This window comes from Schistocerca nitens, chromosome 2 (genome assembly GCF_023898315.1).
Source record: "Schistocerca nitens isolate TAMUIC-IGC-003100 chromosome 2, iqSchNite1.1, whole genome shotgun sequence".
Lineage (NCBI taxonomy): Eukaryota > Metazoa > Arthropoda > Insecta > Orthoptera > Acrididae > Schistocerca > Schistocerca nitens.
The window spans coordinates 920,557,649-920,569,836 of NC_064615.1; the positions used below are offsets into that span (position 1 = coordinate 920,557,649).

At 42.9% G+C, this 12,188-nt stretch overlaps 1 protein-coding gene across 5 annotated transcripts in view; it reads right to left on the reverse strand.

Annotated features, from left to right (window-relative positions):
- Window positions 1-12,188, reverse strand: part of LOC126237240 (lactosylceramide 4-alpha-galactosyltransferase-like) — a 543,469-nt gene that overhangs the window by 300,634 nt on the left and 230,647 nt on the right. The window lies entirely within an intron of this gene.

A 12,188-nucleotide genomic window follows, 5' to 3' on the forward strand; every position in this document is an offset into this window, starting at 1 on the left:
ACACAGATATGATATACGACAGACATTTGGAGCGGCAGTCATTACAACAAAGACGTTTTCCGTTGTGGCGAGATCTTTGCACGTAATTTCAATCACGAAATTTCTCTTACGATTGCTTTAATATTTTCGTGATACCCCCTATATAGGAAGAAATGATTACTGTGATAAAATAATAAAAATGAAAGCTCTTGCGGAAAGATGTAGGTGTTCATTTTTCCCACATGGCATTCGACAGCGGAACGTTGAAGAAAGTCTGAAAGTGGTTCTGCAAAAAAAAATGGCTCTGAGCACTATGGGACTTAACATCTATGGTCATCAGTCCCCTAGAACTTAGAACTACTTAAACCTAACTAACCTAAGGACAGCACACAACACCCAGCCATCACGAGGCAGAGAAAATCCTTGACCCCGCCGGGAATCGAACCCGGGAACCCGGGCGTGGGGCCGGCCGAAGTGGCCGTGCGGTTAAAGGCGCTGCAGTCTGGAACCGCAAGACCGCTACGGTCGCAGGTTCGAATCCTGCCTCGGGCATGGATGTTTGTGATGTCCTTAGGTTAGTTAGGTTTAACTAGTTCTAAGTTCTAGGGGACTAATGACCTCAGCAGTTGAGTCCCATAGTGCTCAGAGCCAACCGGGCGTGGGAAGCGAGAACGCTACCGCACGACCACGAGATGCGGGCAGTGGTTCTGCGAATCACTCTGTCAAACACAAGTGTGAACTGCAGAGCAGTCATCCACGTGTAAATTTAAGAAAAGTGCATGGTAGAAACTTCTGCTGTTTTTTGGAAATAAAAAGATCAGTAATGTGTATGTGTACCAAGTTTAGTTGAAATAAGTGCAGTGATTTAGGAGATGCGAAAACAAACAAACAAACAAACACACACACACACACACACACACACACACACACACACACAAAACGAGGCGCATGCAAAGTATACAAGTAGCGCAAATAAAGATTCGTTTGGCACTATTTCGAAATAAATCTATGAATTAGATATAGAAAATGGAATTAGCACAAGTTCATTTCTTTAATTAGTACGATGGCCATTAAGTGTTATGGGCCAGAAAATGATGAAAGTCTCGGAAGACGAATTAAAATGCAACGGCGAAAGATATGAGTGGAAATTTTCACAGCAGTAGAAGCCTTTCCAAGGAAAAATAAGAAACTGAACTTTTGTGTTGCTGTCGTCCTATGCTAACGCCCACGACGTCGACCTGTGCCCGTTACGTAACTGGATGGGCGGTATTGGCACGCCGCATTTCGAAACCAGAGCTGCTACGTCTCCTTCAAATAGCTCCTCAATTGGCCTCTTGAGTGAGTGGACCCCGTTCCAGTCGGCCCACCAACGATAAATCCCTGTGATAGTAGTCAGTCCAGCTTGCGTCCACCGACGGCTGTTCATCTCTGCTGGTATATTTGTCCAAAAATCAAGGAGGGCAAAAAATGTGTTTAACAACGTCCAACGCCGCATTCTTTTTCTTCGCTTATTACCAGTTTTGTTCAATAATTGAACACTTTCAGGTTTGTTAAAATAAATAAAGGTCATGCTAAGTTTACCTGAAGCTAAATTGTCTAATATACTGTATATAAAAAAAATACCAACATGCGATACCACAGCGGCTGCAGAGCAACTTCATTTGTAAGTACTGTGGACAGCATCCATAAATCACTAAGGTACAGTGACTAAAAGTGCCAGAATTTGAAGAGATGTGGTAGTTCATTATCGACAGATGTAAAGGTAATTTCAGAAGATTCTCAAGGATGTGTGATAGGGCCGTTACAGTTTACAGTACATTTGAATAATCTACCGGACTACCTTGTAAGTTCGCAGTCCATGTAGTCCTCTGTAGAAAGGTAACAACACCAGAAGACTGTAGCAAATTGCAGGGAGAAGTTGAGAAGACAAACGATTACTGCAGGGACTGACATTTTACCATAAACATAAATACTGGTAAATATAAAATACTGCGCATAAATTGGTGCAGACATACAATACTCTTCGATTATTATATTGACGAGAAGTCTCTGGAACCAGTAACGATATAAAAATACCTAGGAGTAACCATCGAGAGCGACCTAAAGTGTAATAGCCACATAAGATAACTAGTCGAACTAGCAGATTCCAGGGTGAGATTCGCTGAGAGAAATCTGTGGCTTACAAACCACTTGTTCGGCGGTTCTCGAGAACCGTTCATCCGTCTGACATTTTTACCAGGTTGAATTAATAGGAGAGAGAGAGAGAGAGAGAGAGAGAGAGAGAGAGAGAGAGAGAGAAAGAGAAAGAGAGAGATATATATCAGATCAAACGAAAAGTGGTACGTTTGATAATGGGATCACTTAATTACTGCGAGAACGTAAGGAGATCCTCAACAAAACCGCTGGCAGACGCTACAAGGAAGGCGTTATGCAACACGAGTTTTCTGTTGAAGTCAGAAAGCGTGCGTTCCAGGAATAGATGACAGCTTTGCCCCACATACGCTCGTGTAATGACAAAAAAATCAGAAATTGCAATAGAAATTTGAATTAATACGAAGGTACCTACAATCACTCTTTAGGAGGAAGTGATGTTGATACCGGAAGTTCTCTCCGCCACACACTGCAGGGTGGCTTGCGAAGAATTGCTGTAGATGTGGCACACACATTACGAAGTAATTTGAAACGGTCACCCTCCACATGCAGCACATCCATATGGTAAAGTTGTTTGCTTAAAACAATACATTTGCAAACATACTGCTACGAACAATATACAAAGTTAAAATTGCAACAGAGGTAAATCCTGCAATCCGAAAATCGAACATAGCTTTATATCCCAGTCCTGAGTCTTGGAAGTGCTCTCTTGTTCTAACACTATCGACCCGTCCCAGCTTCGCAAGGGTAGCTTCAGGACGACTTTTCTGGCGCAGTGGTTATTAATTGTATACACGAACCTTCCTCGGGAACCAGTCTATTAGTGAAAACCGTGTCATAATCGGTACAGCAGTTCGTGAGATTACCCTGTACACGCAGTCAAAAATACGGCGGGGGCCTTTAATTGAGAAATATGTATAGACTCCATGAGAGTGCGTTGATTGCCGTAGCTCAGGATCTGTTACAGCACGAAATTAAAATTCGTTATCAGGCTGGCCTATCGTAGCGGCTTAGTACAATAGATCACAATATGTATGATGATTGTATTTGTCTACAAAATGCCTTTATGAAGGGTTGAAAAATAGCCCTGCGAAAAACTCGTTTTGTTCATTGAGCTGGTTGTTGTGTTCTTTCAGATCATGAGTGAATATTTCACGCAAGGCCCTCTAGTATGGTGAGGAAGCGACTCTACGGGCCTGTATGACTACTTAGTTTGTGTGCTGTTCTATATTTTTTTGTTTTGTGTTTCGCTCTATTCAAGTATGTGCGGAACGCCATTTTATTATTTGTCACAATATGGTCCATACAGCAGGTAAGAATTCCGGGTCCTCTTTTTTTAACACGCTATTTTCGTTAAGTGCAAGAAAATTAAAGATACAAGTGGAGCTGTAACAGAAATGATGGCAGCGCCTTTGCCAAAAGCTTAAAATTGCAGAAGGTCTTACAAGATCTTACAAGAATTGAAGGAATACTGCTGGCAAGGGAGAAAAATATCACACACAGAAGAACTCCTCGTTTGGGAAACATTCACGCTGAACGAGTAACAAGTTTATGAAATCAGAAGTTCACAGCAAAGCGTTTCAAGGGGAAAAAAAGTTGGCCATGGGAAAAACGGAGAAGGTGAGAATGGAAATTTATTGACACAGGACGACACCTTTAACTACTTTTCGAGAATAATATAACATAGATTACAAACAGATATCCCATGTTTAACTAATACCACAGGCCTAATTTTTAAAGAAATATACACTACTGGCCTTTAAAATTGCTACACCAAGAACAAATGCAGATGATAAATTCATCAAATATATTATACTAGAACTGACATGTGATTACATTTTCACGCAAGTTGGATGCATAGATCCTGAGAAATCAGTACCCACAACAACCACCTCTGGCCGTAATAACGGCCTTGATACGCCTGGGCATTTAGTCAAACAGAGTTTGGATGGCGTGTACAGGTATATGCAGCTTCAACACGATACCACAGTTCATCAAGAGTAGTGACTGGCGTATTGTGACCAGCCAGTTGCTCGGCCACCATTGACCAGACGTTTTCAATTCGTGAGAGATCTGGAGAGTGTGCTGGCCAGGGCAGCAGTCGAACATTTTCTGTAGCCAGAAAGGCCCGTACAGGACCTGCAACATGCGGTCGTGCATTATCCTGCTGAAATGTAGGGTTTCGCAGGGATCGAATGAAGGGTAGAGCCATTGGTCGTAACACATCTGAAATGTAACGTCCACTGTTCAAAGTGCCGTCAACGCGAACAAGAGGTGACCTGGACGTGTAACCTATTGCACCCCATACAATCACGCCGGGTGATACGGCAGTTTGGCGATGACGAATACACGTTTCCAATGTGCGTTCACCGCGATGTCGCCAAACACGGATGCGACCATCATGATGCTGTAAACAGAACCTGGATTTATCCGAAAAAATGACGTTTTGCCATTCGTGCACCCAGGTTCGTCGTTGAGTACACCATCGCAGGCGCTCCAGTCTGTGATGCAGCGTCAAGGGAACCGCAGCCATGGTCTCCGAACTGGTAGTCCATGCTGCTGCAAACGACGTCGAACTATTCGTGAGGATGGTTGTTGTCTTGCAAACGTTCTCATCTGTTGACTCAGGGATCGAGACGTGGCTGCACGATCCGTTACAGCATTGCGGATAACATGCCTGTCATCTCGACTGCTAGTGATACGAGGCCCTTGGGATCCAGCACGGCGTTTCGTATTACCCTCCTGAACCCACCGATTCCATATTCTGCTAACAATCATTGGATCTCGACCAACGCGAGCAGCAATGTCGCGATACAATAAACCGCGATGGCGATAGGCTACAATCCGACCTTTGTCAAAGTCGGAAACGTGATGGTACCCATTTCTCCTCCTTACACGAGGCATCACAACGACGTTTCACCAGGCAACGCCGGTCAACTGCTGTCTGTGTATGAGAAATTGGTTGGAAACTTCCCTCATGTGAGCACGTTGTAGATGTCGCCACCGGTGCCAACGTTGTGTGAATGCTCTGAAAAGCTAATCATTTTGCATATCACAGCATCTTCTACCTGTCGATTAAATTTCGCGTCTTAGCACGTCAACTTCGTGGAGTAGCAATTTTAATGGCCAGTAGAGTATTCACGCTGAACGAAGAACAGGTTTCTGAAACCAGAAGTTCATAGCAAAGCATTTCCCGGGAGAAAAAAGTTGCCCACGGGAAAAACGGAGAAGGTGATACCGGAAATTTGACACAGGACAACACCTTTAACTACTTTTCGAGAATAATATAACACAGATTACAAACAGATATCCCATGTTTAATAAATCAAACGGTTTAAATGGTCTGAGCACTATGGGACTTAACATCTGATGTCATCAGTCCCCTAGACTTAGAACTACTTAAACTTAACTAAGGACATCACACACATCCATGCCCGAGGCAGGATTCGAACCTGGGACCGTAGCGTTCGCGCGGTTCCAGACTGAAGTGCCTAGAACCGCTCGGCCACACCGGCCGGCGTTTAATAAACACCACAGGCCTAATATGTAAGAAATATATTCTGGCCGCCTTCCCACTCGCCCCCTCCGCCCCAGGAGCTCACGTGTTCTCTTGAGTTATGTTTGCGTAAGTCTGTTGGTGTAATTGGTTATAATTTTGCCTATTTTTCTTAGTATTCCACAAATACCACTTTTCAAGAAGAGACACATATTTGCAAGACTTAACGTTTAACAGTTATCGCCTCAGTGCATTATTCAAACACGTAGACAACTGCCTTGTACCGAGTCCACGAGAAATTTATCCATGTATTATTAGTGTGTTGAAAATACAATCACGTCGCTATAAGGTTGCCTAAGATGAGTATGACACTATGGGACTATATAAATAATGGCGGAAAATCCAAGTATGCAAGCACACAACACATTCTTAAATTTGCACTGTAAACCGTTACCCCCACCAGCATAGGATGAACATAAGACAGACGTGCGCTTTTTTTAGAACAAACTAAGAAAGATGAGGAGGAGATCGTGGTGCCATTATCTCCGCAGTCATGCGCTTATCTGACGATAGCCGGCTTAGAGACCACTGCCGCCGCACCTGCCCCAGGGGAAAATACGAGTACTTTTGCGACCGCTCGCTGTCTGCCTTTATGACACAATAAACCACCTTCAACTACCGTCAGAATCACTCATTGTCGCTCCAGCTAACGGCCAAAGATTTAAGTCCTGCCGACCGGAACTGGTCGACGCAGCTCACAAACCGTCAGAAGGAGCGCGCCTACACATCATAAACAATGCCGCTGGTTAATATATACTATCGTAAAATTTAGTCTACGATGCTAGAGGTCTCATTGACCTCGGCAATATCGAGTTAGAGCCCATATACTGGATGGTATTTACTACTGGCATGATTTGTGGCCGTTCCCCAGTCATATAAACATACTGTTGCCGCAGTGGCACACCGCGAGCAGTCCATTATCAAGAAGAGCTTCATTCAGTTCCTGTTCAGCACTGTAGTAACATGCTGCGTAGAGGCATAAAACACTTTGATATAGTCAGAATATGGCTTTACTTTCATCAGGTCATACACAAATTGGAGGTGGTAAGTTTCTACGGGACCAAACTGCTAAGGTCATCGGTCCCTAGGCTTACACACTACTTAATCTAACTTAAACTAACTTACGCTTAGGACAACACACACACCCATGCTCGAGGGAGGACTCGAACTTCCGACGGGGAGAGCTGCGCGAACCGTGACAAGACGCCTTAAACCGCGGGGCCACCCCGCGCGGCGGTCATACACAGCAAGATGTTGCAGATCGGTTACATGTCACTCAGAGTGGCGTGTCTAAGGTGGGGAGAAAGTACAGAGAAACGGGAAATGCGAACGACACACCTCGCACAGGCCGTCCTCGTACGACAACACCAATGTAGGGGCCCGACATCATCTACCAGAAATATTGAAAATGACTTCTCCCCGGCAATAGGGATTCGTACCTCAGAACAAATAGTACGTAGAAGACTGCATCAGGGTGGTCTTCATTCCAGAAGACCAATGACAAGTTTTACACTGCGCCAACGGGACCGACGCAATCCAAGCACCCGGGCCCTTGCACATCGCTATTGGTCCACTGCAGAATGGAGTAACGTCATTTTTGATGACGAGACCAGGATTGGTTTGCGACCGGACACTAGATGTGTCAGGGTTTTGGAGAAGGGTCAGACGACACCAGGAATGCCGATACGTTCAGCAAGACCATTCGTTTGCAGGTGGAAGTGTAATGTTCTGGGCGGCAATAATAACGGGACGGCAAATCCATCTAATTCCCATCTACGGCAGTTTGAATGGTCCCCAATACCTTGAAGAGGTCCTACAAACGACCGTAAGGCCCTGCAGACGTGAAGTAGATGACAACTTCATGCTAGTCGATGACCGCACCGTACTCTAGCAGTGTCTCAGCATCTCCAAAGATGCAACATCAATCGAATGCATTGGCTGGCAAGCCCCCACACATGAACGCAATTGAGCATGCATGGCAACTGATGAAGGTGGTCATTGCACAGCGTCCGAGTCCATCTGACAATAGTCAGAACCTCACTGAAGCTGCCAATCAGATTTTTACTGTTTTTGTATTCAAGATGTGCACTTAGGAGCGAGCCAGCTTTGTTTGGTAAAGACTTTTTTTGTAACTAACCAAAATCGTTCTTGTTTTCAAAAGGAATTATGTTGATTTTGTTAATAAGGTATTGTACAAACTTCAATAGGTGTACTATAATAAATCATTGCAGTAAACTATGATATTCCAAATTTTGTTGAGGTCTAGGGCGTTCTGTAATTCCCGTTACAAACTTCTAGGACTTATAGAGGGAAGCGAGTACATAATGTTTTGAATAGGAACCCATGTCCGGAAACGTCATCCAACGGCGCTGTAGAGCGTTGAAGTTATATACGCCGGCGCCTGTAAATGTATGTATACAGTGTGTTTCAGAAGTAATGGTCAATATTCTGGGATACGAAGGCATGATCATTCGAAACAAAAAACGTCAAGTAAACATGGGCTCTAAAACGCACAGCTTAAAAGCTATGAGCAATTCTTGATCTTCGATACTGTGAAACAAATCTTTCCTACTGCAAACTTTTTGCTTTCCATATTTTGGGAAGTGATAGCATGGACCGAATCAAGAATAAAAGTCCAGCAAACATGTCCTCTAAAATGCATACCGTAAAAGTTACGGCCGACCGTTGTGACCGAGCGGTTCTAGGCGCTTCAGTTCGAAACCGCGCTGTTGCTACGATTGCAGGTTCGAATTCTGCTTCGGGCATGGATGTGTGTGATGTCCTTAGGTTAGTTAGGTTCAAGTAGTTCTAAATCTAGGGGACTGATGACCTCAGATGTTAAGTCCCATAGTGCTTAGAGCCATCTGAACCATTTTGAAACGTTATGTGCACTTGTTCATTAGAAGAGTTGTTTGAAAGTAGCGAATCTGAGCGAGTGCTCATAGCTCTTTAGATATGCATTCTAGAGCACATGTTTACTGGACATTTTTTCCTTGTTTTAGTCCATACTACCACCTCTGAAAGTTGCCTATCCTACAATCTTAGCAACTGTACCAGTACATGTATTCCACTGTCGGAGGTATCAGAACGGCTTTCGCTTATAACTTCCGACTCGTTCGTTTCCGGTATAGAAACCATTCCCTAAGATAGATACATTTGTCCTTCTTTCTCCAACATCCTAGAAAGTATATAAAATTATGACATAATGGCATGCGCAGTGAACAGTACAACAAAATATAAGGGGCAGTGCATAGCTATAACGCATCAGCAGACCCAGAAGAAGGCCGCCGCAACCGTGGTCGAAAAGTTGGTTTTTCTCCAACAGCAGTAGTTTTATAGTTATACATAGTTGTCTCGTATTTCGATGTAAGGTGGAGTGCTTAAAAATGTCCGATACTTTGCTGCTAATTATGTTCATTTACATTTGAAACTTGAAGGTGGCCATTTTGAAGCATTAATTATGGCAACATTGGCTACCACTTTTAATAAGATAGATCCTAGTCATATACAATTAGCCTAGAGTAGTGGATGGACTAAATTTTCCACCTCATGCAAAACTGGTAATGCAAAACATCCGATAAATCACAGGAACCAAATTTTTGTAATGTACATCTTTTTTCTTAAAACATGTGTGGTAAATGCAGTTCAGCCAGTCTGTGGGGTAATTCTAATGGGACTATTCTGCTCCATGTATGTATAAGCCTGTGTTTATGATCAGTCATCATACTCACTAAGCTACATGACCACACATATTTCCAGACTCTTAATCCACTTAAAATGACAAGATGGGATGGTAACGAGGCCAAGTGTCATGTGCAACCATTTTTTACATATTAAGAGAAATATAACGTGATCAAACTATTGGTGTCTGCTAACCTATAATTTATTTAGGTATAACAGACAATTCAAGTGCACTAAATATTTGTGTGATGCCTCACTGTGCTTGCAAAGCATATAAGATAATTTCCACTTTTTCTCGCATTTTCGTAAACGTCTTGCATATTACAACAAACATGAAGCGTAAATCTTTAGATCAAGTCCGCACAGAATCTAAAAGTATGGTATCTTACATATAATACAATGAATGATAAATAATTATTTGTTGTTTGCGAGATATGGATTCAGATCTTGTTATTGGAGATGTCACATCTCTCTTTTACTTTCTTTTGTTGTCTTGTAAATGTGTTTAAACATAACATGTCATTCTGCAGATTAAGTGACATTCTCCTAAAAAACATATTTAAAAAGAGAGGTAACATCTGAGTCACTTTTTATATTTTTTCTGGTTACCGGTTTTGTCTGTGAGTAGAAGTCACCTTCAGATCCAAAGCTAATAACTGCAAACCACGCTTCATAATTTGGGGCAAAGCTTCAGTTTCAATTGCGATTGAAACCAATAATACGAATACACATAAAAGTGACCCAGACAGTGTCTGCTTTTTCATTACATTGAAAGCAGCCATCCTGTCCTCATGTCTTGAGTTGTGAGATAATGATTGAGTAGGACACACTTGTAGGCGATTACGTATCATGCTTTTGCCCAAAGACACACTCTGATACTGCTTTGTGGAATGCCTACGTCAGTGGTTGCACACGATCAGCATACCACATTCTACTATTAACCATTCACACAATCAGCAAAAAGCAACAAGAACTACACGGGGACTGCGATCGCTAGTTTAGAGTCGGAATGCTCCAAGAATGGCAAGATGTAACACTTGCAAATTAAACTGGGCATTCGCAGCCACCCCAAAGGCTTTCTTTTAACTGGAAAGGAAAGCAGGCAGCCATTTGAAATAGCATCTGCCATCTTGTGTCTTTGGTGGAAAGAAAGGCATCATGCAAATACAAATATAAGTCACTTGTTCCTTTCCTTGTAGGAGGTGCAAAACAGTAAACACGCAGTGGCATTGTGCCTCATACACGTTTTAGTACTGAGTACCCCCAACACAATGTAGAAATCTCACAAATGGCACAAGACACCGAAGCAACATTACTGGTAGTTAAAAGATGCAGTGAGTTATTAATTTTGCGCTATAGTTGATAATCCAAGGTAATCTGATGTATCAAAATCTTCAAGTAATTTTCGTATTAATAGCCAGATGATGTGCTAAAAGTAAATGGCGAGACAGCTAGTAAACATGTTTCTAGGGCACTACCACAGAACCATCGTACAACGATCCTGAAAAGGATTATGACAAACAACATCCTTTTTTTTTACCATTGGTCTGCTGTCTACGACGTGCCAGATGCTTGTCGTGACTTTTTTTTTTTACATAAAGCTCAAAAAGACGATATTAATTACAACTTTGAGAAGTAACTAAATAACAGCCAAACAACAAAATTCCTCTTACATAAATATTATGTGAAATACTGATGAATACAGCCAGTAAAGACTTCATTTGTGTCGAAGTACCGTGGAGCATCTTAATATGCTTTGATGATGGCGTCAACGAGCAGCAGCGTTGACTCTAAAGGCACCGAAAGTGTTAAGTAGTCTTCCTGATCGTTATCCCTTGTCGTCCCCAATGGGCTCAATAAGCTTGAGGCCATGTGACCTGGGTGTTCACACATCTGCCCTTATATCTGTGGAGTGTTCCTCAAATGTTTCTGAGAATACACGAACGATGAGGTTATCCATTGTCTTGCAGAGAACACAAATCATTTTTTGAGTACTGCGGCGAAAAAGCGACTGCACATGAGCGCATCGGTAGATTCGTAAGTCGTTTGGCGGTAGACTTATCAGGGGCAGTATTTCATCCCACACAGACACCACTGCTTGAATGGCGGACTATTGGCTATCAATCGGTTTGACCCTAATATCGACATGTAGAAACGTGTACAGCAACTCATGTGTGTAGGCACCCTATCTCAATGCTTTGAGTCTCCGATAGTGGTGTTTATGCGCCGACTGTAAAGTCAGCAGCCGTTCGGGATTAGCCGAGCGGTCTCAGGCGCTGCAGTCATGGACTGTGAGGCTGGTCCCGACGGAGGTTCGAGTCCTCCCTCGGGCATGGGTGTATGTGTTTGTCCTTAGGATAATTTAGGTTAAGTAGTGTTTACGCTTAGGGACTGATGACCTTAGCAGTTAAGTCCCATAAGATTTCACACTTTTTTTTTTTTTTTTTAAAGTCATCTTGTTCTGAAGTGATGCGAGTGGAGCTATATGTTTATAATGGCCTTCAATGCGATAATTCCTGACTAAGTAAGCTCACCAGTTGTTTTCCGTCAACCAATTACAGCTTTTTGTACTGTGGCCCCTCTATCGAATGTTTCAAACTGTGATCGTCAACATGTTGTTGCTCTCAGCAACTGACTCAGGATGCAGCACTTTCCCTTAATATTATGGTAATTCATAAAATTCTGGCTGCATGACCTCTGAGCGTTGGTTACTTAATAGCTACTTACTAGCGAACAAATGTCGACATTGTGCGATGCAGCCATCTTGCGCCCGACTGTCACGCAGATGGCCAGTGCAAGCTGAGACAACACCCCAATAATG